We start from the raw sequence: 25538 nt of genomic DNA, 5'->3' as shown, positions 1-25538 counted from the left end.
AACTATAATAAAATTATATATATATGTGTATATATATATGAAGTATTAAACTCTCCAACTGAAACCCAGAACTGAAACACCATTTTCACATGCATAAGTCTCCATGTGACTTAGAAGGAAGAAACTAGGTCCTATTTTATTCATATGAACATCAGTAGGATAGATCAGTATTAGTGATAAACCTTAGTTCAGAACACGTACTCTGTCTTTGTTCATAGTTTGCCTTTTTAAAATAATCATTCAAGATAAATCATATTATCTCAATTACCTGAGAATCTACACACTGTATACTTGAATACCAAAAATGCTAACAATTTCCACCAGGCTTATTACCCACAGAAATATATGACTATATCATCCTCCCACCAACTTTGAATGCCAACATGGATACCCACGTGTGACCCTTTTTGTCTTCATTCACTTACATATTTATTTATTCATTCATGCATTCACTGATTCATTTACATCAATAAACACCATAATGAGGAACCACTAAGACTCAAGAACAGATCCCCAGTTTTCCCTAAACTCTATCCCCTAAAAGGGAAAAAACCAACTCTTTATCTAATGGACCTCAGAGTTAGGGTTTAATCAAAACTCTTGATTCATATACCCCAGAACTCTCATCACTGATCCAAGCTCAATACTCTTTTTTTATTTACTTCAATACTCTTTATTTATCTACTTATACATTGCTTATGGATTATTTATGCATTCATTATTTATCATTTCATTCATGGTTTCATTGATTTTTTAAAAAAATTGATTTCTGTGAATCACAAAAACCTAAGAGCAAGATCTTTGAATATTGCACAGAGCTGTTTACAACTATTTATTTCGCACAGAGTTAACAAATGAGGTCTATTTTTAATTGAATCTCAGTGTTTCAATATAGATTAATCAATAACCTTGCTTCATACCCTTCCCATGTGTTTTATGACTCTCTACTTGCTCAGCTTTCATGTAATTTCTTTGTATTTTAGAAGTAGTACAATGAACTTACTATCTTACCCCACACCTAGAGGATCAACAATACTTTCTCTCTGGCTAGGTGCTCCCTCCTCCAGGATTTAACAACCTAGACTGTCATCAACTGAGAAATACTCCTCAATGTGGTACAAAAGTAAAATGGAATACGAAGCAACTGCAAAAATGATGCAAAACCTCAAACTTTGTTTTTCACGGACCTCTGTTGCACTAATAGGGATCGCTCTTAATCCCTGGTTCATGACCATCCTCAGCACTGGTCCATATGTGGCTTCCTCTGACTTTGCAGTAGCCACTCATTCCTCTGAAACAGTTCCATGGACCACATGAATTACCTTCAAACCAAGAACACAAACGTGGTTACTTACATGAGTCCCGTTGCTTTCTATCCACAGAAGTGACAGACAAGATCGTCATCACTGGTAATGAGTAAATCAGATTAGGTATGTTGAATCTGTGGAGTAAAACACGGGTTTTAGAAAACTGAAGATGCAGTGTAAATTATTTTAAGAGACCTTAGTCTTGCTGAAACAAATCTGTTATAAAATCTCCTTCTAATCACATTCAATTATCCCAAGAATGGCTCTCTTTTATTTTTTAAATTATTAATGTACGAAATGATGACAACTGCTACATCTATATTCTAGTATAATAATTAAGAACTATGTCTGTTCCTAATTCTATCAAACCCTACCCACATAGTTAAGAGCCTACATGATCATCTTTATAGGTCTTCCTTGATTTGAGTGTGGTAAATTTACATCATTCTTTCTTCACATTTTCTCTCACCATGCTCGACCTTACTTTATGACTTCATTCATGTATTTATTTTTTATTTGTTTACTTGTGGAATAACTTGTCCATTTTTTTTTCAAAACAAATGCAAAGTGTTCTCAAACACTATTGTAGTGTTTTAGATATATATCTGTATAGATATATATAACTGTCTCTACAGTCCTTTACCTAAAGTGGGCATAGCCCAATCCCCTTTTATTTATATAACATCAGAAAAGTATAGTTAGATTAATATATGATTTTTAATGATACAATATCCGCACTGGTATATGTCTGCCCTCTTTTAAATAACCTCTTCCTTCACTGGGGCTTCCCTGATAGCTCAGTTGGTAAAGAATCTGCCTGGAATGCAGGAGATCACGGTTTGATTCCTGGGTTGGGAAGATCCTCTGGAGAAGGGAGAGGCTACCCACTCCAGTATTCTTAGGCTTCCCTTGCACCTCAGCTGGTAAAGAATCCACCTGCAGTGTGGGAGACCTGGGCGAGATCCCTGGGTTAGGAAGATCCCCTGAAGAAGGGAAAGGCTACCCACTCCAGTATTCTGGCCTGGAAAATTCTATGGACTGGATAGTCCATGGGGTTGCAAAGAGCTGGACACAACTGAGTGACTTTCACTCACTCACTCCTTCATTAGCTAACAATATTATCACCTACGTACCACAGGAAACAGTCCAAAATAACACTAACATCTGCCCATAAACTCAACACCCAAAGAATAACAACTAAACATATTTTTAAAAAATGATATTGGTTGAGACAATCTGATTAAATACTATCTCTTCTCATATCATGAATTCTTAATATTGGCCCATGCTTGATCCTCTTTAGTTAAGTAGTTCTGTGATCAATTATTGTATTTCAATTTTTCCCCTTTCTTAATAAAATTAACAACCACCAACCCAGAACAACACTGACTCTTACATAAAGCTGCCCATAGGCTCTTGATCAACATGTTAAACACCCTGATCCCTTTATTCATTGGAATTCAACTTTACAGAAATGTTTCAAGAATAATTGATATCTCATTATGCACTCTCATTGTTGTGGTTATCTCATTCTATCTCTTTGTCTTCACTAAATAATGTGTTTATTTACTCATTATTGATTCACTAATAAAAGGATCTACCCCTAAGATCTATCAATGCCTGTATTCCTAACTACAGTGATAATCTCATATCCCACCAAAGCTGTAAATTAGGTTAGTTTCTAAAAACCTCAGAGTTATAGGGGTTAGTCAAAATCCTTGGTTTGGACATCTCAGAGTACTCATCAATGATCTAGGCCTGGGACATTCTTCTTTATTCATTTATACATTTATTAGTTAATTCATTGATTGATTAATAATGAATCAATATCCTTCAATAACCATAGAGCAAGACTTTAAGAACATTACTAACTTCTGGTTTTTGCTCATTTCTCTCAGAACTAAAACATTGTATCTATAAGGGACCTCACTGTGGGATTTCATGCAAATCCACACTCATAATGGCAATTCTTGGTTCTTTAATGTTTCTTGAATTTGTTCAGATTTTAAATGTGCAACAAAACAATCCAGGAACACCTTATTTTACTTCACTAACAATTTTCCAACTCAATAGTCTCAACAGATTAAAAGTCTAAATCTTTATTCCCAGCAGAATGTGTAAATCAACCATGGTAAAATAAATAAATAAAGGGAAATAGAAACAACTGTAAAATGAATGAAACATTTTCTTTTATCTTGTCTTTTAATGGACCTCAATCATTCAAAGTTGGGCTAATCTGGGACTTCCCTAGTGGGCCAGTGATAAGACTGTGAACTTCCACAAAGGGGCCCACAGGTTCAATCTCTGGTTAGAGAACTAAGACCCCACAGGCCTCGAGGCACAGCCAATAAATAAATAAATACAATTCAAAGAAAAACAAAGTCAAGTGTATCTAAAAGTTTGTTCCATGTACATTTCACCAGTATTCATTCTTGATCCTTTTTATGTATTTATCTATTTGTCTATCTATTATTTAATTCGGTTAGTTATGCATTAATTTAACCCTATGTCTATTGTTCAAAAGATAATTAACAAGAGTAAATCATATACCTGTTAGCCTCTCCCTTCTGTGCCATTGAAAGTGAAAGCAATTCTCTCAGTCATGTCCAACTTTTTGAGACCCTATGGATAGTCCATGGAATTCTCCAGGCCAGAATACTGGAGTGGGTAGCCTCTCCCTTCTCCAGAGGATCTTCCTAACCCAGGGATCGAACCTAGGTCTTCTACATTGCAGGTGGATTCTCTACCAGCTGAGGCACAAGGGAAGTCCAAGAATATCCCTTCTCCAGCAGATCCTTCCAAACCAGGAATTGAACTGGGGTCTCCTGTATTGCAGGCAGATTCTTTACCAACTGAGCTATCAGGGAAGGCCCACTACTCAGTCATAAAAAAGAATGAATTTCTGCCATTTAAAGCCATGTAGATGAGCCTAAAGAATAGTATGCTTAGTGAAATATGTCAGGCAGAGAAAGACAAAAACTGTATGATAAAACTTATGTGTGGAGATAAAGAATAATATACGTAAATATATATGCAAAACAGAAACAGATAATAGAGAGCAAACGTATGGATATATTTATAGCGTTGTATTCCTAGCTGGCAAAGTAGTAAAGAATCTGCCTATGAATGTAGAAGACACAAGAGACACATGTTCAAGCCGTTGGTCAGGAAGATCCCCTGGAGAAGGAAATGGCAACCCACCCCATGTCCTTGCCAGGAAAATTTCATGGACAGAGGAGCCTGGTGGTTACAGTCAATAGGACTGCAGAGTCGGACACAGCCGAGCACACGTGCAACGTCCGAGCAGAGGCTTTAAAAGGTACGGAGGTGGTTTTGCTTGGCCTCTGGAGTTTCAAGTTTTCACTACGAGACAAGCATGACCCAGACACTACAACTCCTTTATCTAAGGACTTGGAATAAGAAGGCAAGAAGTGAAGTCAACCCACAGCCTAGAACACAAACGCTGCAAGACACCTGTGTTAGAAATAAACACTACTGTTGTTGTAACGATTGTCATTCTGTAAGCCAGTGAAATTGTGGGTTACTTGTTATGTAGCGCTATCACAACAATGACTAACTCATACATTTCCTCCCTTTTAAGAATTTATTCATTTATTGGTTTTTTATAACATAGTCAATGAAATCACCACGAGGGTACCATCAAACCTAACAAAAACTATAATATCTGTCCGTCTCAGCAATTTGTTGTCGCTGTGGACTCAGCCGTGTTTGACTCTTTTGTAACCCCACGGACTCTAGCCTGCCAGGTTCCTCTGTCCATGGGATTTCTCAGTAATGTATGTATATATACTAGGCATGGATAAAAGGTAGCTAAATCTTTGTAATTCTTACCCATAAACTCTTACTTTATGAAATTAGTCTCAGCTGTGCAGAAAGGTATTAACACAAATATTTGCTTCATGATATACTCTCTTCTTTGGCCATTAGGAATGCCTGTCTGCACGTTTCTCACCAACACATGTAAAGGAGACCTTTTATTTATGGACAACAGGTACTATTGATATGTTAACTACAAATGTTGGTACATGGCATATTCTCTTCCTTGCATCATACATGGAGTCTCTATTATTCATTACTCATTTTTTTGAAATAAACAATATTATTACAATGAGTATCTGCAAAACGACTCTTCAACCTACCAACTACAACCTTAAAAATAACTGCTTGATACTCTCTTACCAAAATACACAAACCTTCAACATTAGAGAAATGTTCACACAAACTTTGGGGCATGCATTCAAAATATACTTAATACTTGATAAAAGAAATGAATAAGCCTACGTCTATTTTTCATGAACCAAAGACTTTTGTGCCAGTGAATCTCAGCCATGCAGAACTGGATTAATTATCATGTTTTTTACATGGTACATTTTCATCTCTGGCCCATAATTAACCCTCTTTTATTAATTTATGTATTTAATTATTCATACCTAATATTCAAGAAATTCTCATTAACCACCCAATGCAACTAATAGAGTAGCCATTATCCATATATGACTATTTAAATTTAAATTAATAAAAATAATGTAAAATTAAAAATTCAGTTCCCCATCTTCATTAACCACATTTCAAGTGCTCACTAGTCACATGTGGCTAGTGGCTATCATATTGAACAGAACAAATTACAAATCATGTCCATCAGCGCAGAAATTTCTATTGGACATAAAATACATTCTTTACCTGTAGCTAATAGGCTAGAACTGTTTCTAATGAAGCTAAATGGGACTGATCATACTCCTTTATCATTGGTCTATGCGGATTCTCCTTGGTTTGATTTGATCATTTCTAAAGGAGTTTTAATTGACATCCATAAATCCAGTCTCTGACTCCACAGGTAGAACACCAACGCTGTCTCTCATCTCCATTTGTGGGCCTTGCTCAATGAGTTAATAGCCTACATCTTTATCCATGGAGGGCTGTTTAAATCAGCTAAGCACATACACACCATCAAATACAAAAGAGCAGATAAGAGGAATGAAACATGCGAGGTTATGGTAGTCAAAAGCATAGAACTAAGTTAGCCACAATCCTTTCATCTTTGGGTCGGTCCCATCACCAGTCTACACTTTGGATATTCTGTATCTTATGTGTTTATTATGGGTTTCCCTCGTGGTTCAGATGGTAAAGAATCTGCCTGAAATTCAGGAGATCTGGTAAATAAGTCATTTGTTAATTTTTTAGCACTGAAATTAACATCCACACACCATCATGCAAAAACAGGAACTCTGAACACCTACCCCTGACCCGCACTCTAAAGGGACCGGGATGCACAGAAGTGTTGTTTCAGTTGCTAAGTCTTTCTGACTCTTTTGCAACCCCATGCGCTATAGCCACTTAGGTTCCTCTGTCCACGGGACTTCCCAGGCAAGAACATTTGAGTGAATTGCCATTTCCCTTTCCAGGGAATCTTCCCAACCCAGGGATGGAACCCGCGTATATTGGCAAGCAGCATCTTTACCACATGAGCCACCAGGGAAGCCCCATGTGCAGAATCAGAAAAATTTTAATTCTGGAATAATTAAATATTATTAGTGACTCATGTTTGCCCTCTCATTTTATTCATTAATTTGTTCATTCATTCATTTACTTACTTATGAACACCCTTGAACCACTGTCTAGCTGAAGATTTAAGAACATCAACTATTACTTACATTTTCTTTGCCTTATCCGTATCACCCAAATAAGAGTCAAAATTCTCATAAAAACTGCATGATTAAATAAACTATGCTGTGTCTATTTCATGCAACAGGAAGCAACTTTTTAAAAGAATGAACAGCCTGGATCATTTTTAATGAGTCTCACTTGTGTAGAACTGAATTAATCAGCCTTAGTTTACGAAACATTATCCTCTCTGCTCTGTGCTTTGTCCTTTTAAATTTTATGTATCCCTTTAAAAAAAAAAAAACAATAAAAGGACACTCATGAATCTTACCCAAAATATAATAAGCTACCAATTCTTTTCATTTCTATGTGCATCTCTCACTGAGTTAACAGTCTAAACTTCACCAATAGGAAAATGTTGCTAAAATCATAGTGCATAATAGTAGAATGCTACTAAAATAAATGAAATAGCATATTTTTGTCTCAATGTCCTTCAAATTTGCAGAACTGTGTAGTCCTAAATCTTGGGTCATGCTATATCATCTTCTTTAGTCCATGATTTTACTAATTTTGATTTTACTAATATAAACACCCATTTCTTTATAATAAATCAATAAACATATAAGGACACACTATTCATCCCAAGGCTAAGGGAAAGTAACAATTATATTTATATAAACATATATATTATTAATGTATAATATAATCACACATATATACATATAATTAACATAATGATCCACATATATAATTACTTTTTTATTTGCTCATTTCTTACAGAGAGAACAGCCCAGTTATATTATTTTTTAATTCAGCGACAGGCCAAATGAGATTCCTCATCCTGAGTTCAGGACAGTGTCTCATCACTGGTCTATGCTTGGACATCTTTGATTTTATTTGTGCCCATTCATGTTCAACAGCGCATATGCACCCATCAACCAACCACCCAACCGTAAAACACCACCACTACCCATCACTCACATTGGTTGGTCCATGGCTCATTTCCCACAGAGGTCACAGCCAAGATCTTCATCAACAGTGTCGTCAGACCCACTCTGGGGCCTCCACGCTGTGGAACACAAGGCAGATATTCAAAACGGTGAAACAACCCAGGTCTTCTCTAACGGTCGTCGGGTGAGCAGCACAGAATTAATCACCATCTTCAGTTCCTCACACATTCTCATCACTGGCCCAATATAACTCTCATTGTACATATTTTCCATCTAATAATTGTATTTATTACAATAAACATGCATGAATTCACCACCCTAATCAAAAACAAGCCCAGTGACTGTGACAAACATCTGTCTCTATGCTTCTTCCTTACAGAAAACCCAGCCCTGCTCTTCTTCCTACTGGACTCAGCTAGGCTGAAATTGTGATAATGATGATCTCTGATCCAGACATATTCTCATCCTTGTTTCCTGGTTGTCCTTTTTCTTGTTTTTACTTAGTTTTTTGAAATACAAGCACACATGAACTCAGCACTAATCCACAACAAAAATATCAATTAGTCCTTACACACCAATGCTTCTGATCTACAGAGGCAAGAGTTTCTGTATTGCTGTTTTAAATAGTCCACAATTGTATGTAAATGGGTTAATCTTAAGCCAAAATCCATAGAATGTGATCTTTGGTGGCCCAGTCTTGCCTCTCCTCCTGGCGTGTATTTTATTTACTCATCTAATTCACGCCTAATAATATATCAAAAACACCTGAAGCCACCATTCTGCCCAAGACCAGTGACTATTCTGCTGCTGCTGCTGCTGCTACATCGCTTCAGTCGTGTCCGACTCTGTGAGACCCCATTGACGGCAGCCCACCAGGCTCCACCGTCCCTGGGATTATTCTAGCTACCTGTAAATACACCTCCTACCCACAGTCCCAACAGCCTAAAACCTACTGGATATTTGTTTTGTTATTTTTAATAACTACTGTCGGGTAGAACTAAATTAGTCATAACGCTTGTTTGAAAACACAGCCATCAGTGGCGCTTGCTTGGCTCTCTTTAATGCGATTTGTGCATTCATTCATCTGTGCAATAATGCAATAACTAAGCAGCAAACACTCACTAATGCCTGCTTTTATCTGTCTACACTTCCCTTCCCACAGCCAAGATCTCTTCTGGCGCACAAACCCCAGTGTGCCCATTCTATGCAACACAAACCCCCATGAAAAAGAAGAAGACAGCCCAGACCTTTCTGCGTGTTAATGCCAGACCTGGATTAACCATCACCTTTTCTGCAGACCCATTTTCACACCTGTGCTACTCAAGGCCATTATTTCTTTATTCTTTGTTTTTTTTTTTTTTAATGATAAAATGAAGGACCACAAACCACTCTGATCTCTTTTTCACATCCCTCGGTTGTGAAGAATTAACTGCAATCCTTGGTTCATGACCCCCTCTCCTCCCGATGCCCCTCTTACTTTATTGACTACACGAAGCAGTGCAGTAACCATGCAGGGCCCCCACCTTCAGCGCCCCGCTCTTAGTTCCCTGCTGCCCTCTGCCTTAAACAGGGACCCCCATACCCGCCGTGTCCTCTTCCCTTCCCCTTTTAAAATTGTACCACATATGTATTCTTAAGAAGTATTTTCCACAGTTCAGTGGCTGGCTGGGCCACAGGGCCTGTGTCAAGGGGGAGAATTAAATACACACGATGGACTTCTGAGCACACCCATCAAGGGGTAGTAAAAGGACCGGATCTCTTTATCTGTGCTCGCAGTCACGAGGCACAGTGTGGCCCAGGGGCTGAGGCACATACGCTGGCACCACACTGCCTGCCTCCATACCTGGCCGCCAGTCTTGGCTAGCTGGGCCACATTGGGAAAGAAAACTAACCTCTCTATGCCCGTTTTCCCCACCCGCAGTCTCGGCAGCAGTCCCTAAGCAGCATCCGCTATTCTCTGCGTGCCAAAGTCAGCCAGGGAACCCACCCCTTCCCTCCCCAGCTCTGAGCCCCTCCCCCACATCTTTCTTCCGTCTGCAGCAGCTGTGGTGCTAGACAGACAGACAGACCAGGTTCCACCCCAGCAGGCACTCGTGAGCGGTGTAACTGCAGAGACGTGACCTGGCTTCTCTGCCTTGTGCCCCAGACTCGTGCGACCGGTCGACTGTGGACAGCGACACCCGTGAGGGTCCAATGCAGGGGTGCGTGGGACTACAGCCCTTTCCGCAAGCGGCTCCCACCCTGCGCTCACCCTGCCCGTCCCCCGCCCCCACGTCGCCCACCCTGCGGGTCCAACACCCCCGATCTGATTAGAGAAACGAGTGATCTCGATGCTCAGGCCAAGCCGAGGGTTTCCGAAAGGATGGGCCTCGGGCCGGAAATTGTTGGGATCTGTTCTGTTTTGGACCCGGCATCAAAGCTTAAACAAGTGCCCTGGAAAACAGAAATCCAACTAAGGGATGCGCTTTGTAAAACTAAAATTCATTTCATGAAATGGGCCTGCCTTTAGGGGAGTCCATGCCCTGAGATTCTTGATGTTCGCATTGTTTCCCAGAAACCAAAAAACCATGACCCTTAGTGACAAGACACAGCCAGCTTCCTTCCTGCCCTCCCAGACTGGCCTGGTGGGAGCCCAACGTGCTGGCCCCAGAGCAACTCTGAGGCATGAAAAATAAAAAATACATGACAAGTTAAAACATATTCTATTATGGTCATATGTTAAAACATATGCAGTTGTGCATATGTAATATATGCACACAAACATACCCACGTGGGGACCTACATGAGGAAGTCATGGGAAGACCCCTAGGCTGGGGATCCCGACCCAGGCTCCTGCCTCTGCCTTGACCCCACCTCGGAGCATTGGGCGCTCCCCCTGCTGAACCTCAGGGGTCAGTGATCTCCCGGGCTTCCCTCCCTCCCAGAGGGTGTGAAAATGAAAAGCATAAAGTTCAAGTGCAAGTTTCCTCGAAGAGAGGGGACCATCAACGCTGTACCTCTTGCCCAGGCATGTAGTGTCCGCAGCATGCCTTCGCGTACAATGTCCCATCTGATCTTCACAACGGTCCTGTGAATAAGACACGATCATCGCAATGAGCCAACATTTACTGGATGGACACTCTCCACCAGGCACTATGCTGCCTACTTTGCAGTCATTGACAATGCTCTGGGATGAGAACAATTCAACAGCATCTTTCTTTTTCCCCTCAAAATAGTTTTGAGCATGTGCTTGGTGCCAGATACAGGCCAGAGAAGACAGCAATGAATGAAACAGACAAAATCTGAGAGCTAAGATCCTTGCACGTGGAGACAGGAATAGATAATATTCAAAATAAGTACAATATGCAGTTTATAAGATGTTGATAAGAACTGTGGGGGTGGACAGAAAGCAGGGAAAAGAAAGAGAGAAAACAAGAGGGAATTCCCTGGAGGTTCAGGAGTTAGGACTCCATGCTTCCACTGCTGGGGATCCATGTTCGATCCCTGGTGAGGGAACTAAGATCCCACAAGCCACAGGGCATGGCCAAAAAAAAGAAGAAATACCAAGGAGGAGAAAGTCTCACTGAGAAGGTGATATCTGAGTAAAGGCATGATTAGTCCCATTTAACACACGAGGAAACAGAGCCTCAGAGAAGTTAAGTGACTTACAAGTGGTCACACAGCTAGGAAGACGCTGGCAGCCAGGGTGGAGAGTCTGGCCTCAGCCTGCCTTAATCATGTAGGCCCAGTGCCTCAGTTTTGCAGTAGCTCTTGCTCTCTGCTGTCCAACTGTCAGCCCATAAAGTGAGTGTGTGAATGCACGTGTGGTCCTACAGGAGGGTTTACGTGCCCTGCCACACAGGCATCTCCAGGATGTACTAAGAGTCCTGGACAAATAAGCCAACCTTCTTGGAGGAGATGGCAGTGGTTGACAGTTCCCACAGGACTTGCATGGATTCCGGGATCAGGTCATCCTGGGAAAATCTGCCCAGCATGGCCCAGCAAGTCAGCAGAGATGCTAAACCCATCTCCTACCGCATGGTTGTTAGGGCATCCAAATGCATTCGCTCCCCCTGGTGCCACCCCACGCGCAGCCACATGCCACCTAGGCTTAAGTTGCAAATGTTCTGCCCAGGAATGGGAGGAGGTCACACCACCCTCGTGTCTCACATGCTGTGAGACTCAACTGGAACCATTCTTTGTGCCAATTGGCCAACCTCAAAAGACCAAACAAGAAACATGTCTAATGTGGCTATTTTCTAGGCTCCCCTGCAGCCCCCACCAAAAAAAAAAAAAAAAAAACACGTCATGAGAGAAGTTTGGAGAGAGTACACATGGAGAACTTGCCCACTGCTTCCAGAAGCCACGAAGCTTAACCAAGACAATTTTATTTCTTCATCTTGCCCTTCACCTACTCAGCTTCTTCTCAGCTCCCATCCAATCTCTCTAATACTCTCAAGACCCCCAAGAAAATTCCTGCAGGGCAGATTCACCTATTGCAAGGCTTAAGCTTTTGTCAGATGGAACATGTCCATTGGGTACATATAACTCTTGTGTACATAACTAGAAATGAAATCGTCGATGCATATTCGTTTTTCTATTTCACTGATTGCCCTCTCCACAGGCAAAGGCTCACACACCTCTATGGGTACCTACTCAGCTGCCTGTAAAGTATGGATAAAGATTACCAGTCAGACATACTAAATGCCATCTCATGGAAAACAGCAATAACAACTGCAATTTTAATTATAATGAAATTTTTATTGCATCCTCACCATATGGGACACATTGCTCAAAGCACTTTAAGTGTTTGACTCATTTCATCTTCAAGCGCCCATTAAGAAAGTACGAACACTATTGGTATTTCCAGACTACAAATGCGGAAACTGAGGCACAGAGGTTAAACACTTTGTCCAAACTCACAAAGCTGATTAATGGCAGGGCTGGGATTGAAATCTGAGCATCTAGGGTGTGTGTAACACAATTTAGCCCCTAAGCAGATTATCAAAACACAACTGCTGAAGTTAAGCCAGGTCTCCAGGGACACCACTGATCGCCCCTTCAGCCCCCTGTCTGCTTCCCTCTCTCCTTGCCTTGCACACCTTCTGCCTCTAGAGTCTACCTCTGCTTCCCTGAGCATTCAGTCATAATCGGAGCTACCATAAATTTAACTCATAACTTGGATAACTGCACTGCGGGATATCAGTGATAAGTTTGGCCCCTACATTTGTGATAATTAAAAGTGAGATGAAGCAGAGAAGAAGTTGCCTGAGAAATACATTTAAGGTCTGGGGGACAGAAGTTTGGCTCCCTGACAGGCCAGGAAGCTGAGTCTGACATGGGTGAACCCCAAGGAGTACAGATTTTTCCCAGGCATGGTCAGAGAGAGAAGACATGAAGAGAGTATGGGTTTGGTGGAAGAGCAGACAAGGGATCAAATCCTAGCTCTGCAATTGCCCCCTACATGCTGTGGGGCAAGACACGGGCCACTTCGAACCTCAGCTTCCTTCTGTCTTGACTGAGGACAATGGCTGCTGCAGTGGAGGGCTGCTCTGATGACTGAAGGCTATGTCGAGACTGAGCACGGGGTTGGGCTCAGGGCTCGGTCATCCAGGAGAGGCAGTGGCAAGGGGATTGTCTTCTGGCCCTCAGTGCAGCATGAAAGCAGCTGGGACCGAGGGCTGCAACCGAGCAGCTCAAGCACCACCGCTGGGACTTGATCCCCACCGCCTGGCAGCCCACCTGTTGCCCGGAGCCCCCTGAGACAGTGATTGTGCTCAGAGGCAGCGCAGAAGGCAGGAGCTTTCCCAGAAAGCTCCACTCGGAGGAGACCTCTCTTCACAAATCGAGTGAGCCCTTGGTGTTGGTGAGAAACCGACTGTTCCCCCTCATTTATCCATCCATCTGCCCTCTGCACTTTAATTCACTCCCTCAAATCTACAGCCTTCATCAGCCGGCCAGCCACCCCTCCACTGGTGCATCTTGATGCATTCATCCTTCCAACAGACCTGGGTCGGGATCCTGGGTCCTGCTTCCTAGCCAGTCTCAGACAACTCACTAACCTCTCCAAGTCCTCTCATCTGTGACATAAAGGGACATCAGATGTAGCTGGGGCAACGACTGAAAGAGCACATGGACATACCAGCAACTGGCCTGAGCAGAGGATCCTAAAACCTTCATTCCAACTGTGTCTACAATGGGGCTAGGATTTACGTGGGAAAAAAAAACCACTGTATCTTGCATGATGTTTTCTAGGAATTATCTGCAATGTTTTTGTGGCGTGCAACTCCCCGTGGCACCTGGAACTGGGAGGTGGCCAGGGCAGGTGAGGGTCGGGGGTCCCTCCTGGACACACAGCAGAGAGTGCCACCTAGTGGACTGGCAACCCGTGGGGTCCTGAGTGGGTCCCAGGTTGCAGCAGCTGCTGTCGGCTGTAGGATAACTGAGTTGCAAGCCAGCTGGGAGGTCCCAGCCTCCCTGACATTAGGCTGCTCTGTTGGGATTTAGTGCACGTACTTTCCTCATCACTCAGAGGGTCTGGATTGCCAGGAGCCTTTTGTTTTCTGGATGATTGCCAACTCTGATTTGCCTACCCCAGCCTCTCTTTAGAAGTTTCCGGGGGGGCTGGGTGGAGGATAACTCTAGCAGCCTCCGTTTGCTAGTATGTCTGCTATGTATTAAATACAGGTCTGGGGGCTTCATGTGCATTATCTCAAATCCTCTAAATGACCCCAGCGGAGACCCAGAATTTGCTCCACTTTCAGTGAGAAAACTGAAGCTTCCTGAGGTTGGGTTACTCACTTAAGGGGAAAGTAGCTATGCAAACCCCTGGATTTGTAGCTGCACTTACTTCCTACAATCCCGGTGCCCCCCTTGAAAGTGCAGGAAAGAATCTGGACACTGATTTGAACAAGCCGAGTGTAAAAGAAATTTATGAGTCAGTTGGGGCTATTTGAATGCCGAATAGCTATTGGATGACATTAAAAAAATGCTGTTAATTTTTTAACTTTGATAATGGCATTGTAGTTATGTTTGCAAAACAGAAAAGAGTCCTTCTTTGTTAGAGACTCACACTGACAAATCCTGGAGGAAAAGGTATGGTGTCTGAATTTGCTTCAGAGGAGTCTGGGGGCAAGTGGGAGTCGTGGAAGGACAGTATGGAGTCTCAACGGAAGGAGAGGGGCTGGGAGTTGTTGGCCTGCAGCAGCAGGAAAATGGTAAATTGTGATGAAAACAGGTTACCATTTTCTCCACTTTTATGTTGTTGGAAATTAATTGTAATCAAAGGTTTTTAAAATCAACATGTAAAAATAAAGTGCAGTGGTCATGAAATGAAGATAATAATAATAAACAATATCTTAAAAAAGTGCAGGAGCCAAGGAAGTAGGAGACGGGAAGCCACATAAAAGAGCTAAGGGGTCCAGGGTCTGAGCTGATTCCTGGAGGGCCGTAGGGGGCTGACTCACAGGCAAAAAAAAAAAAGCCTCCGAGTGGAAAGGGGACAAGAGAGGGGCCTGGATGGGTGAAAGCAAGCCATTCTAAGGTGGGGAGGTTAAGGGGAGAAAGCACAAGGGTGCAGAGCGAGACACCTACCTGCTACCCCAGCGCCCTACCTCCCAGACCCTCCTATATCCCTTAGACCTCCCCATTCTCCCCCGGACGCCCAGGGCCATCTGGTCCCTTTCCTAGGCACTCCTGCCCTTCCCTGGCCCCTCTGCCCACCCCCCAGGGCCTCCTAGTGCCATGCAACCTCTTCTGACTCCTAAAGGGCCCACCTTCTCCAAGGCAGACCTGGCCACCTGATGACTCCTTCCCTGGGACCAGCTCAGATAGGATTCGGCTATCTAGCTTGTTAAACTTTTTTTTCCTTTCTCTTTCCTTGTTTGGCTCTCTGGGGAGGACAAGAGGAGGTGGCTTTGGTCCTCCAGCTGTGTGCCAAGCTGGCCCCACCATCACCAGCCCCTCTGTTCCCCACCCCAGCCCTCCTCTTTCCGGTCAGTGACATCACTGGAAACTCACTGACGCCCGAGCCCAGGTCCACATCAAGCTTCCCAGACCCCTGGGCCCCTCACCCCTGCCCCCCCTGCACCCCCCACCCCCGCCTCTCCCCTCTCTGGCCCTCCTGCAGCTGCCAGACTGCAGTCTGCTTCCTGGGCGCCTGAGCATCCTCTGGCCCGCCTGCAAACGCTCCCTCCCTCAGCCTGCCTTCCCTACTTTGGAAAGCCGGCCATCGGACCAGCTCCCGGGACCCTCCCCACAGCTTGCTGCTTTGCAGCTGGGTCCTCTCTCAGTGAGGGCGGGGCGCAGCCTGCAGTCACCCCCAAGGTAGGGTGAGCCGCCCCTCCCTGGCTGCCCCCAGCCCCCTGGCGCGCATGGCGCACACAGGTATCCGGGGCTGGCAAGGAAAATCAAAATCGCTGCCTCCGCAGAAGCCAAACAAAAAAAAATCAAACAGGGCCCCGGTCCCCATGGGTCTACCTCCCCCTCCTCACTTTCCGGGCTCAAAAATGTGGCCCAGGCAGCCCCCTTGTGGCACTTGGGGGCGCCACAGACGCTCAGCTGGTGTCTGAAGAACTCAGACTGTCTTGATTCCACTGCACCGTGAGTTGGCACAAATCTCAAGTGACCCAACTCCTGCCAGCTGCAGAGCCTCCTCTTTGAGTGGGGGGCGCAGTTCCCCTCTCCTTCCTCCCGTCCACAGCGCTCCCCGTGGCTCCCTCCCTCCCGGACGTGGAAGTCTTCTGTTTTGAATACTGCTCAAAGGAGCAGACAGGTGTCCGGGGATGTGCACTGTGGCCGGGGTGGGGGCTGGAGGGACGGCACGGGAACAGGGGCTCTCCGACAGAGATGATGGGGATACTGAAGGGCAGGGGGGCCCCCCCCCCGACCTGGTCTGTGTCAGGGAAAGGGGCTGGGGTCCCTGCCCTTGAGAGTGGGCTCTAGGCTGGGTATTTGCCTGGGGGAGGGGACTCCCTCCCTCGGCCCTCAGCCAGCAAGCCCTCATCCACGGCCACAGCTAGTCCTGCCCAGGAAGCTGCCCCTAGTGGGGCCCCCCGGGTGCTCTCCCGCCCCTCCCTCTAACTCCCTGTCCACGCAAACAAGATCCAGCCCCCTTGATCTGCAATCTGCCTGGACGTGGGCAGGGCCCCCTCTACGTCAGGTTAATAATGCCACTTTTATAAGCCTCTGCCAATAGGTGCTACCACCTAATTTGGAATCTGCCCTTCAAACAGATTGAGCCACAGAGGAGCTGGGATCTCAAGCACCCACTGCTGGGAGGTGCTTATAACTATTCACTCCGTCCCTTGCCCACCCACACCCCCCAGCACTCAGCAGAGCCTCGCTGAGCTCTCTGCAGCAGCAGGGTGTGGTGGGGAGTCTCGGACAGACTGGGGTTCCAGCCTAGCTGGCCCTCACACCAGCTTGAGAGTCGGTGAGTATGGGACTTCATCTTTTCCTGCCTCAGTTTCTCCATCACGCCAATGGGGATTTTTGAGGTTGGTGCTCAAGAGTTCCTGCTGGGGCTGAGTTCTAGGCAGACAGCCTGGCTCGGGGTTTGTCTCCTAGAAGACAGGGCACCATGATGTCAGTAGCATCACTTGATTTACAGTGACTGACTCCCTTCTCTTTCCCCCACCAGACTGAGCTTGGAGGACAAGAAGCCAGCCGATTGGCACTGCTCTGTGTCCAGCCTTCCAGCCAAATCTGGGCCCGTGAAGGTAGGTGCCCTGCAGTGGTTTGGAGAATTGAGTGCCCGGAAGGATGGCTCCACCCCACACTTTGTGGGGTGCTTGGACTCCACTGGGCTTCTCTTCCCAGACACCTCTGCCCTTTGTCTCAGATAGTCCTTCTAGGGAGCAGCCAAGAAAAATGTTCCTTTGCCTTACCCCGGGGGTCCTCTCGTGCTGTTTGTAAACAGTGCCAATGCTTGCCATATTAAAGGCAGATGTGGGCTTGCCCATCTTTTTTGTGGCCTACTCTAAGCATCTACTGTGAGCTCACAGGCCCACAGGCCTCCTCTGGCTGAGTTAATTTGTGCTGGTGGAGCCCACAGAGGGGTCTCTGCCCCGTGAAGTCCCTGTCTGTATTCGGAGCAGGGCCTCCGAAAACCAGGCGGTATTCTTTGCTGCGACACTTGTTACATGCGTGCGTGCGTCGCTCCCTGAGTCCCATGGTCTACCCTACCAGCCCTGATGAGCTGTCTAGTGAGTGCTGAGCTGCACTTATCTCATTTAGCCTCCCTCTGAGCCGGTGCGGAAGCCCCCTCTCATCTCCGTTTCACAGAGGAAAACCCGAGGCTCTGAAAAGTAAGAGGAATCGCGTGGTCTCCCTGTTAGAGAGCCGGGAAGCGCAGCCAGGGAGCCCCCAGCCCCGCCGCGGGCGCCTGCCGCGGCTGTCGCCGCCGCTGTGGGCTGACCAGGGCCGGCCCGGCTGCCGGCGGCTCCTGCGGAAAAGGCAGGGGGGTTGCATAGAGAGCGTTCTCCCTAGCAACTAGCAGAGGGGCCATAAAAAACCGAGAGGGCTCGGAAGCCGCTTAACAGATAGCTCCTGAGCAGCTGGACCCGGGAGGGGAGACCCGCGCCCTCCCCTGGGCTCTCTGCAGAACAGCAGGGCAAAGGGCTCCGTCCCGGATGCGGGCGGGCCGGGGCAGACGCGCCCCGGGACAGGTGTCGACGGCCGAGATCGGACGGGGCTGGGGAACCCCTAACCTGATCCCACCGTGGACGGGGGGCTCGCTCTGGAGAGCCCCGGGAAGGAGCGTGCCGCCCGCAAAGAGCCAAGGGCAGAGGGGGCGAGGGGGCTGCGTCGGAGCCGCGGAGGCAGATGCAGAAAGCGGGGAGGGCTCGGCGAAGCAGCTCGGTGTGCGAGCCCCGAGCTGGCTGCTCAGGGAGAGAGGGAGCTCCCTGTTACGGGAGGCATCCGAGCAGAGAGAGGCAGGCCGGTACTTGGCCGGGAGGCTGCCGCACGGCTCCCTGCCCAGGCTGGCAGCCCGCGCACGTCTAGGCCTTCGAGAAGCTCCTGCAGCGCTAAGTCCCGAGCGGGGCTGGCCGCGGCGGAGGCGGGCTGGGGTCACAGCAAGGATGCTGACGCGTTCCCAGGTCCCTAGCCCTGAGCTCAATGGCACAGGCACCGAGATGGCCGGTGGAGCGCTTCTGTCTCGGTGAGGCAGTGAGGGAGAGGAGCGGAGAATGGGGGTGAGTGCTGGGCCGGCGCGGGGAAGGGGGGAGGGTGGGGGGCTGTCCTGCAGCCAAACCCCCATCTCATGGGCCGGGCCACCTGGAGTGGTCAAGGTCTCGCCCCGGCTCCCAGGCCCAGAGATGCTGGCCTGGGTCCTCTCTGGGGCAACAGGCTGGAGCAGAGGGTGGGGGGAGCCTTTCTGTGGTTGGGGGGACAGAGGTGGTGTGGGAAGACGGGGTGGTGGTGTTGTCTGTTGAGTTGAGGGTCTGGCCCGGTCATGGGAAAAACAGAACCCTTTTCTGGAGACTGGGCCGTAGCCCCGGATTCGGCCGGCTGCTGGACCGTGACTTGGATGCGCTGAGGACCCGTGAAAGCCCCCTCGCCTGGTGGTGGGGGCGAGGGGCCTGCATGTTGATGAGTGCGGTCTGGGCTGTGTGTTAGGCGCTGGCCCTTTAGGCCCATTCATGGGGGCTCGGTTCCCAGGAACTCTGGGTGGACGGGGCCTTTATCAGGGGACCCCGCTAGACGAGGCTCTGTTCTGCAGTTTCTAAAGGAGTTTTCTTGTCTTTGTTCCCAGTGCAGGCACTGAGTATGTGTGAGTGTGTGTGTGTGTGTGTGTGTGTGTGTCTGTGTCTGTGTCAGGCCGGCTGAGGGGCCAGCCCGGGGTCCTTGTCTGAAATGACCAGGCTGCTGTCGGTCTGTCTTGCGGGTAGGGACGCACCTCTCATGGGCAGGCAGGAAAGACTCAGGGAGGGCCAAGGCACCCAGCGACCCCAGGACGAGCCCTTTCTCACTACTGCCTCATTGTCCCCCTCCCGACAGCCCAATCTGCCGGGCAGGCTCTATCTGTCGGCCGCGGGGTCCCGACAGCTGCTCGGACCCGCCGTGGGGGGGCAGCAGCGTGTTGCAGGTGGAGTGCGGGCTGGCTCCGCAGACAGACAGACAGACTGCCCCACCACACTGCTTAGGCGCTGGGAGCAGCCCTGGGAGGAACTGTTCGCTTTCTCAGAGCCTCAGGGGAAAGGTTGTGGTGGGGAAGGCGCTTTGTGGTTGTTTTCTGTCGTTGCTGTTGTTTTAATCAGTTAAAAGATGGCTCTGAAACTATCGCTGCGAAAATGTTTGGTTAAGTATTTACAAGTGCGTCACCACCTCTGCGGCATCGCATGGAGGTGCGGGGGGGGGGCGGGGGGAAGCGGGGTGCGGCAGAAGAAATCACGCACTTAGAAAAAGAAAGGCTTCTGATCGGGGAGAGCCCCCAAAGAATTCTTTGAATAGCTTTAGTATGGATGCAAAAAGTCACCTCCCCAAACCTCTAATAGGGCAGAGGCCGTGGGGCAGCCCACCTCTGGGCCCCGGCAGGTCAGCTTGACTGCAGAGGGGAGGGGGCCTCCCACTAACAGTTCGTCTTGCCCCACACATAGACACAGCCCGGCACCCTCGCCCGGACACAAGGGTGTTAGGGATGCAAGGGGCTGCACGCTAGAGGCACAGACGGCTCCCCTAACAGCGCAGAGAAACAGCACAAGATGTGGGTCAGCCCAAGCCCAGGCTCTGGGGTGAATACACCAAAAATTTAGGAGAGAGGGGTCTTTGTGCTCAGTGGCCGAGGAAGTTCACTTTTGTGTCAAAGGCCAGCCATGCTTCCAACTAGGTGAGGCTGCACTGACGCACAGAAACCTCATTTAGGCTGGGCCCAGCCCAGGGAGCCGTTCTTGTGAAATTTAGGAGAAGTCCGGTTTAGCCAGAAGTTTTTCCAGGAATTATTAACCTCTGGAGACTGTAACCACTGCTCCTTGTGAACCGCTCTTGCCAAACTCTATAAAATACAAGTCTAAAAAATCTGCCTGAAGAGCAGTCCGACGTTTTATATGTAGTTATAAAAAAAAGAATCAATAGTGGCCAAACTTTTTAGGAGAACCCAATTAAGACCAGTGGGGGCAGCCCCTTTCCACCCCCCGCAGGGTTTGAGGAAAGGCCCCGAATCTCCCTTGGGGGTGTCCACGCTGGGGTGAGGGGACCGGGGCTGCTCCCCACCCGGCACTTGCCCTCTCGGCTCCGTTGGCCCCTGTGGGTCTCCCTGCCCTGAAAAGGAGCCGCCTGTGCCTCTGGAGGGAGGTTAAGCACTTGGGACAGGATGAGCCGGAAAGGCTGCTGGTTTCTGCTGCAAACAGCGTGGCGACTGCTGCAGAGGGTGATTTAGTTGTGTGACTGTCCCACTCGACCCCACGGCACTCTGGGGGTGGATTAGCATTCCTCCTGCGACATCAGGAAACTGAGGCCCAAAAATCCTTGGGGATTTGCCAAAGACACACAGCTCTGTGTGTGGCCCCGGAGCCAAGTGTGTGTGCTCAAGATGGCTGCCCTGATGGGGGGCTCCCTCCCACCCCCACCCCAGGGTAAAAGAGGGGACCAAAGCCCCGGAACACCCTGGTGCTTCTCCTCCTGACAGGCAGGTGAAGGCCTCTGCCCCACCCCAGGGCGAAGGAGGCATGGCATCATGGCCCCTCTACACCTGGAAGCTGGTACTCTTTCTAGAACATGACGTATCCCAAGCGCCACTCTTAGCCAGTCCTCTCCCCAGCACGTCTCCACCACCCCAGCTGTCACCCTCACCCCAGCTGTCATTCCTCCGTCTCATGTTCCACAGCCCCTGTTTCTCTCTGGCAAGGAGCGGGTCACAAAAGGCACAAGGAACCGTTTCCAGGGTATAATTATGCCCCCAAATCACATCACTGCCACTCCAACCCTCAGATGTAAAGCACCCGACCCCTGCACCCCAAGACTCAGGGTTCCAAGGGCCTCAGGGAGCCTGGCATGTGCACTCAGGACGGAGCAGTTTGGGGGATGCCAGCCCGCCCCCCGGGTGTGTGTCTGCAGTAAGACGGCATTCTGAGGACTCACCCAGTGCCGCGGAGCACTCAGCCAGTCCTCTGGAGCTGCCCCTCGGCCCAGGGGAACACGAGGCTGTTTTCAACTAGGAGAGGTCGGATCCTGGCAACACGGGAGCCGAGGTCACTGAAAAGGGACAAGGAAAAAAGGGTAATTAACATGTGGCCAGTTTCACAAATTCTAGAAAAATGCAAACTGTTCTTCTGGATGAAGCAAACAAGTCAAAGACGTGTCAGAATTCCACAGACTACACTTTACTGAAATTTTAAATGAGGTGTTGGGGTGGGGGGGAAGACGTGCCTCTAAATTTGGGTTCACCCAGGAAATATTTCAAGCCTGGTCTTAAGGGCCAAGGCGAAGCTGGCTGGAGCCCCAAAGGGTAAAAGGCAGGGCACACACAGAGAGAACAAGGCAGCTGGTGGGGGCTATAGTGCGCTTAGCACACGTATGTGCATGCATACGTGTGTGTGTGTGTGTGTGTGTATTCACATGCACACATGGGGAGGGGGCACAGGGCTGGGGAGCCTCCAGCCAGACCCTGAAGGGTCTTAACGTGCCAGGCTAAGGTTCTTGGACCACATCCCAGAAGCTCCGGGAAGTCAGATGGAGGATTTAAAGCAAGACAGTGACAAGGTCAAAATGGCATTTTAGAAAGATCACTCAGTGAAAATAAACTTCGCTGCAAACCATTTAATCTAGCTATCCCACCTCTAAGAAGCCGGGGTAAAAGCACAGTTGGGGATGTGTTTACATATTCAGCTACAAGAATGCTCATTGCAGGGTCGTTAGCAATAACACACACTAAAAAACAAAAACGGGACAGCTTAGATCTTTTTTAGCTGGCATCAGTTCAGCAGAATCCTATTAATTAAAACCTCGGTTCATGACACGCTCTCCTCATTTATCTGTGCCAGGACCACTTCTATTTTATCTGTCTTTCTTATTTATTTTTTAAAATAATGTAACGAGCACAATGTGAACCAGGGACCGCCCGACGACCAGGACTTTGACCAAAGCGTCTATATGCACATGCTCGCCTACCCCAGCAGACTTACAGCTGGGGCTTTCAACAATAGAGGAGGCTCTAACAAACAATGATGCAAACACACCCCGGAATATTAAACAGCTCTTAAAAGGAATGAAACAGCCGAGACCTATTGTCTTTAATGGACCTTAGTACTTTGTGCAGAACTGGATTAATCACGACCCTTTGTTCATAAACACTTTTTCATCATAGATCCCGGCATGTCTTGCTTTTCTTTTTCTACCATATGCATTCATATATTCATTTGTAATAATGACATAAACACTCGTGAGCCCACTCCTCAAACTCAGACCTTAGCAATTACTTAACACCTGCTTCCATAAGCCAGCAGCACTACACCCCCCACCATGGGCTAAGAACCGCGGGGCTTTCGTGACAGCAACGAGATGGTTAACCCAACTCCAGTACGTGTACAGAGTACAGGCTATTAAGGTGTTGTAATAAGGAATGGTGTTTTTTTATGATCTCCAAGCAGGATCTTGAGTGAAGAGAAACAAGCTGTGCAAAAAGAAATGTACATTGTGAGATAGCTTACATAGAAAACAAACAGAATCATATATTGGAGGGGGTCTATTTAGATATATATGCAAATGCACAGAAAAAAAAAATCTGGAACCAGACACCTGACTCAGATAACAGCACTTAAAATGGTGGTGGTTGGTGGGGAGGTGGGAAGTTGGGGAGGAGAGAGGAGTTGATGATGGTTTTAGCTTTTATCCACAGTGTTTGATTTTCAGTAATAGGTATATTAATTATCAGTGCATCTCTTGCATAATTAAAATAAACATTTTGTGTGTGGGTTTTTTTGTTTTGACTTGTTTGTGGGGGTTTTGTTAGCTTTTAGCTTCTTTTTTTTTTACAAATACGAAAGGAAGCACATTTTGGCTGATGGATGGGGAGTGGGTCGATTCCCCCCCACACACATCAGTTCTGCAGACACGAAGGATTTATCCTGCCCCCCAGATCACTCTTTTTTGAAATTTTCTATGTGCTAAAGCAGGAGTGCCCCAGGTCTCTGAGTGGTGAGCAGGTGATATGAGGCCAGCAGGTGCGTGCCCATCAGCTGGAACTGCACCCGCCATGGGCCCCAAATCGCTTTAGACCCACAGGGCGTGTGTCTGTCTGCAAGGCACCTACTGGGGAGAAGTCCCTTTTCTCCCCAAGAGCTTTAACAGGCCCGAGAGCTAATGCCCTGGCCCGTGTTTTCTAAGCTTAGCAAAGTGGAAATGAGGACTCAAGAGAATGTGAGACGAGGCAGTCCCGGGCGAAGGGGACATGGGAGCCCCGAGGGAGTAGCCCACATGCTCCAGCAGCCCTGCGGCTTGCTGGCGGAGACCCGGGGGCTCAGTGTCCTCTGCCGCTGATTCCCAGGCAGAACCCACAGCTGTTACGTTGCCCCTCCCCAGTTCTAACCTACAGGGCGTGTGGCTGACACGCTCCCTGAAAATGGGGTGCAGGTCCTTGCCTGCCGCTCCCCGCGAGTCCAGGGTGGCATGCCACACCCTGACTTCTCATCAGAACCCCTTCCCTCCCCCAGACACTCCAACCTCTGCCTGCCCCCCAGGTCCCCTCCAGCTGTCGCAGGCATGGGGCTAGCTGCGCAGCTAAGAAGACCCTTTATCTTTATGCAGATAAAGACATCAAGGCTCAGAGATCCCAAGAACACAAAACCAGGCCAACCTGAAACCCAAATCAATCTAAAGTTAGGGTTTGTCTTGGCCTCCATCCACACAGATGAGCTGATCAGTTAGCTGCTTAAGGTCTTCCCTTCTCCAAGCTGACACAGGCAGGACCTTCTAGAATTCTTGCCCCTCTGCCCGGCAGACACTTATTTTCAACCATGACTCTGCACAAAAGAAATGTGAGCCCAGGTGAGCCAACCCTCCACCAACACGACCAGCTCTTAATCACCTTTTCCGCACACAAGCCCCTGCTATTTATTCCATGGCACTTTATTTTGCATGGGGTTTGATCCTGGCGAATACTTTGAGATGTCTGTCATAGTTTTTGCAGATACAAAAGATGCTTATGATAAATAAAAGTAAAATACAGCTCCCAGGTTACCTGCATCTGCCTCCGAGCCAGGGTAAATCCACGTGAAGATGCTCTTTCCTCCAGAAGGCTACGTTAAGTCCCACTGGGCCAGTAAAAGTTACAGGGTTGACACAAGGAAAGGGCCTCTGGACCCAAGGCTGACCTGTTTATCCCTCCAGGTGTCCCTCTGGATTCTACAAAAATGAGAAGGGCTTTGAAAGGGACAGTTAGGGGACAGATCCACTGAGATGACAACCATTTTTACACCGGCTGATCACCTACTGTGCACCAGGCACTCTCTAGCTTCCTCCATTAAAAGCATCAGGGTGATACTTGAAGATGGCTGTCCCCATCCTACCGGAGCCAGCGAAGGGAATTATAATCCCTTGACCAAGGCCACCAGCCTCCACCCGGGGTAGCCTACCTCCTCTGCCCCCAGAGCAGACCCCATCAAACATGCCCCCTCACCCCTCCTCGTAATCATAGTGAAAGATTTTACCACCACCCTGGGGGCGGGTAATGTAAGGGACAGTC

At 47.7% G+C, this 25538-nt stretch overlaps 1 long non-coding RNA gene and 2 other non-coding genes across 8 annotated transcripts in view; all 3 read right to left on the bottom strand.

Annotated features, from left to right (window-relative positions):
- LOC133234600 (uncharacterized) overlaps positions 1 to 25538 on the bottom strand; it is an 81898-nt gene that overhangs the window by 45207 nt on the left and 11153 nt on the right. For all 6 annotated transcript variants that reach the window (XR_009732209.1, XR_009732210.1, XR_009732211.1 and 3 more), the window contains 5 exons: positions 25035 to 25198; positions 21938 to 22051; positions 10876 to 10946; positions 7911 to 7998; positions 1356 to 1441 (listed from right to left, as the gene is read on the bottom strand). This is a non-coding gene — a long non-coding RNA (uncharacterized LOC133234600). The remainder of the gene's footprint in view (positions 1 to 1355; positions 1442 to 7910; positions 7999 to 10875; positions 10947 to 21937; positions 22052 to 25034; positions 25199 to 25538) is intronic.
- On the bottom strand, positions 568 to 637 carry LOC133234811 (small nucleolar RNA SNORD113/SNORD114 family). The gene has a single exon (XR_009732311.1). It is a non-coding gene; the product is annotated as a small nucleolar RNA SNORD113/SNORD114 family (small nucleolar RNA).
- Positions 23091 to 23167, bottom strand: LOC133234833 (small nucleolar RNA SNORD112). Its single transcript, XR_009732330.1, has one exon. It is a non-coding gene; the product is annotated as a small nucleolar RNA SNORD112 (small nucleolar RNA).

The sequence above is a fragment of the Bos javanicus genome, chromosome 21, assembly GCF_032452875.1.
Source record: "Bos javanicus breed banteng chromosome 21, ARS-OSU_banteng_1.0, whole genome shotgun sequence".
Taxonomy (NCBI): Eukaryota; Metazoa; Chordata; class Mammalia; order Artiodactyla; family Bovidae; genus Bos; species Bos javanicus.
This window is presented reverse-complemented; position numbering and strand designations above follow the sequence as displayed.